The sequence below is a fragment of the Lactuca virosa genome, chromosome 2 (assembly GCF_052849685.1).
Source record: "Lactuca virosa cultivar CGN04683 chromosome 2, Lactuca_virosa_CGN04683_v6, whole genome shotgun sequence".
In the NCBI taxonomy this organism is placed as follows: Eukaryota; Viridiplantae; Streptophyta; class Magnoliopsida; order Asterales; family Asteraceae; genus Lactuca; species Lactuca virosa.
In genome coordinates this window covers 86863863-86868574 of record NC_136427.1, presented here as the reverse complement: position 1 = coordinate 86868574, position 4712 = coordinate 86863863, and the positions used below count along the sequence as shown (strand labels likewise).

The 4712-nt window shown below is 30.3% G+C and overlaps 1 pseudogene; it reads right to left on the bottom strand.

The window, feature by feature from the left end:
• Positions 1-241: 241 nt before the first annotated feature.
• On the bottom strand, positions 242-342 carry LOC145161769 (small nucleolar RNA R71; annotated as a pseudogene).
• Positions 343-4712: the final 4370 nt, after the last annotated feature.

The window sequence follows — 4712 nt, the reverse complement described above, 5'->3', positions numbered from 1 at the left end:
TATTTTAGTCATGCTTAAAGATATCTAGATCTTTGGGAAGGATCACGAAGATAACTTAAAGCACATCAATGAAGTCTTGGACATTGCTAACTACTTCAATATCCCAAATGTCAATAGAGATGCGGTTTTGCTAAGGATGCTTCCAGTAACGCTTACCGGAGATGCAAAAGTTTGGTTGAAGTCACTCACACCTGGAGCTATTCGAATATGGGAACAATTTTGTCCTCCTTCAAAAATCTCAAAGCTCAAGAAGAAGATAGCCAACTTTCAACAAGAAATGGGAGAGCCATTATACGAAGCTTGGGAGAGGAAGGATCTAAGAAATTTCCCACAACATGACTTGAACGTGCAACAAGAAGTTTCTATTTTATATGACGGGGTGAATGTTACAACAACACAACTTCTTGATTCTCAAGGGCCAATGACTAAGAACAATCCAACCACGATTAAGGAGTTAATTGAAGAATTCACAAAATGTGACAACTGTCAAAATTTGAGACATATCTAGATTTGAATAAACTTAGTTGCACGTATAGGCATGACGCATACTAGACTTTGTAACTAGGAGCTATGTTAGAACCTACTAGAAACTTGGAAACAAGTAGAACTGAAAGATAGTGTACTTAGATTTCACATTGGTATGTGAATTCTACAACTACTTAACTATAATGACTATCCATATTTGGGTCATTCCTTGACTTGAACATCTTTGCGTGAATCATGTAGACACATCATGCATTTGACCTAGAAGTAGAAATTAGGTCAAAATCTCATAGAAACTTAAGTCAAAGTTGAAACTAGGACTAGTATACTTCATTCCTCAAATTCACTTGAATCTCAAAACCACTACATAGAATGCCAAGAATCTGATTTCAACTAAATATGTAACTTTCTACAAAATATAATTATTTTATTTTTAGAAATTTGATTTTTTTCACATATTAAACTCAATTCATTATGGTGTTAACAAATTTCATTTGGTTCAAAAAAATCCAAGATATTCTACATCCATTGTGATATTCCAAAATGCCCAAACTTTATAACAAGTGTCAAAATTTTATAAAATAAATGCAACTTTTTTAAAATCTAAACTTCTCCTAAAATTTTATATTATATATAACATCTTTAATTATTTACATATGTCATGAGAACTAAATTATATTATGGACGATAATTTATAAACATTAGCTTACTTATGAGCATAAGAGCTAAATTGTCATAAAATTTAATACAAGATTTTATATTTTATAAACATAACCCCCAAACCTTATAAATTATATAAATAAAAAAATAATGCTGGACAATACTCCCTCTCTCCTCAAAATCACGTTCACATCTCTTCCCCCAAGTCACCTCTTCCCTAACCCTAATCACTTTACTCATTCCCTCACTCCACCTCTTTACTTCTCTCTCTAAAAACTTCTCCCTTACTTCTCTCTAGCAAATCTGAAATTAGAAGCAAAATAATTGGGAGAGATTTTTATATTCAATTCTTCATTAGTTCAAAAGCATCTCAGTATTTTGGTGGAGTATAATCCCAAAGAGATGACGGGAGAGATGAGCTATCTAGAGAGATAGAATCTCTCTTTTCTCTCTTTTCTTCTCTCTAAAACCCCCATTCTTTTCCTCTATGAATTAGCTCCAAAACCCACAAAATTTCCAACAAATATCCCTCATTTTACTCAAGAATATTCATCATTTGAAGTTGATCTTCAAGTTAAAATCAATTTCCTTACATTTGATCCACTTTTCTTTCAAAAATATGAAGTTTTCTTGCATTTTTCTTGTCCATAAACACTTTTCTTTGAGATTATTCACATGCATGTTCAGGCATGTCGAATTTTAGGATAATGGTGGTGGATTTCACCCAAAACCAACATGCATGTTGTTAGAAGGTGAAAATCAATAATCAAAACCTAAATCAAATCCATCAACTTGAGTTTTACAAGTTTTAAAGATTCAAAACCATATGCATTCAAGTTTTTCATTTAGAAACATCATTTTGAACAAAATAAGTTCATACATGGTCTTCAAATCATAATGCATGTGATGAACATAAAGCTTAAAGGCTTGATTATCAAAGTACATTGTTAAGAATGCTTATAAATGATTTATTCATAAATAAATATCTACAACCACTTTTATGTTCAAATACGATTTTTCATAGAATCCAAAAAACAAAAATAAGATGATCTGGAAATTTTCAGAAAATAAATCATATTTCTCGATTTATTGTAATTTTTGCAAGAAAATAGAGAAATAATTCATATAAAATACATTTGATGGTTAATAAATTCTGGTAAAATTCGAGTATCACCTATGCACCGAGTAAAGACTTTTTATGAAGTTGTATGCATTTCTAAGGTTGTTTTCTGTTGATTTGTAATTTAGTTTTGTTGCAGAGAAATAAATAGCAAAATAAAGTTATGAATGTACAAAGCCATATTTAATAAATACTTCATCTTCTAGCCGTCATAAAGACTCCATGAAAAATTCTTCGGATTTTTCCAAGACAATTTCTTATATTTCCCGATTTAATGAATGTTTAAGGGATTAAATTGATGAAAAATGGCTACATTTATCCAAAAATTATAGAACTTCATCAGAATATCTTATATTACATATGAATCACAAACAAAAAGTTTAGTGAATTTTACATACTGTTTATTAATTTTTCACGAATTAATGCTTATTTAAATGTATAAAACAAAGAAAAATTGTTAAACTGTTTGAAAACCAACTTTGATACTTTTTTCAGCTTATAAATGTTAAATAACAGTGGCACAAAATGTTTGGAGAATTTTATAAATTGATTCCAATTTATTTTGATTTTTGCTATAATAAATACACAAAAATCATAAAATAAGGTTAAACTGTTTAAAAATCAATTTGAGTATTTTTCTCAGTTTACATACATTGTATAACAATTTTACAAAAAGATTGAGAATTTTTATTAACTTTTTATTATTTTTCATGATTTTATGATGTTTTAAAGGAATTAAATGGTGGAAAAATAGTTAAACATATTTAAAAATCATGAAAAATTACAAGAGGGTTCTAAATTATAGGTAGAACGGAAATGTAATGTTTGGAAATTTTTTAGAACTGATTTGATTTAGTTTTGGATTTTTAGCTTATAAAGCCCTTCCAAAGTGCTAAAATACATTTCAAACAATAACATAAAATGAGATTTGTTACTTGCAAATGTTAATAACTCAATTGGTATATGGAAATTTGAATTTTCAGATAAGTGTTTGTAACTTATACAAAACCTAATTTTGACAAAATATTTGCATAATTCAATTGTAGAAATTAAGTATACTACTGTTAGATTTTCGACTAGAGACTTAGTAGTGTGTAACCTTATCGTAGGGAATCGGTAGTAGGACGTGAGGGAAGTTAGCTCAAGGCATCACAAATACCTTCACGCATCATTGTGAGTATTCACGCCTCCCCTATTTTCGGTTTTTATGTTTTGGGGGTAGAAAAGCATGTCCGAATAACTGTTTATTATTCGTTGTATATAAATTGATTTGTATGAAACATGATTGCTATATTTTTCTATGTATTTCTATGCAACATGAAATATGAGGCCTTATCGTCTTAAGTTCCTTCCCTTACACTTTACTCCAACCATTAACTCTTTGAGCCAATGGTCTTTATGGATAACGCTATTAGGAATTGACAACTCCTCACTCGCCGATTGCTTGTGCGCATGATACCATATTCATCTATGGAACGATAATCATAGATCTTGATAGGGCATCAGTCATAGGCTTAGTTGTGAACTCATTGTTTGCTCATATACATACAAACTAGCTTACTTATTATAGCAACGAACTTTGTTTCTCATTATACCAACAAACTTTTATTACTAGAATCTTATTTACTTGTCTTAGAAATGAACTTGTTTGCTCTTTGTAGCAACGAACTTGTTTGCTCTTTGTAGCAACAAACTTGTTTGCTCTTTGTAGCAGTGAACCTGTTTACTCATTTGATCAATGAACTTTGTTTCTCATATTAGCAACAAACTTCTATTTATGGAAACTTTATTACTCGTTTTAGCAATGAACTTATATTCATGAAAACTTATTTACTTGTTTTAGCAATGAACATTTGTTTATGGAAACTGTTATCAATATTATGATTATCATGACTTCAAACTATATTATGTTATAAACCTATGAGTACTCAGAACACTTTTAGGAGATTTTCATGTGTTCACTTTTAAATACATTGTAATTTCTTTTAAAAAGTTGCTAAACTCATTGTAAATTTTTAATGATTTTTAAACTATGGTTGGTGTTGTCTTTTAACTTTTGCTATGAAACCCTTTGTACTGCCACGCCCCGTATTTCCGCTTTAGCGAGGTGTGACACAAAACATTCAAGAGTATATCATAAACCGTGCGAAGATGCTACAAGATGTAAAGGAGATGGAGGGAACGAGAACATGGCTATAATCATGGCTAAATTAGAAAATATGGATAGGAGAATGACGAAAATGGATCAATCTATACACGCTATAAGGGTTGGATGCGACAATTGCAATGGGCCGCATTTAACAAAGGATTGCGATTTGAATGAGCATAGGAATAAGAAAGCACAAGTGTTTTACTCTAGTGGTTAAAAAAATATGATGAAGATTGGAGAAAATTGAAGAAGTAGTGGTTGCCTTATGACGAGTACAAGAAACAAAAAGAAGAGAAGTAT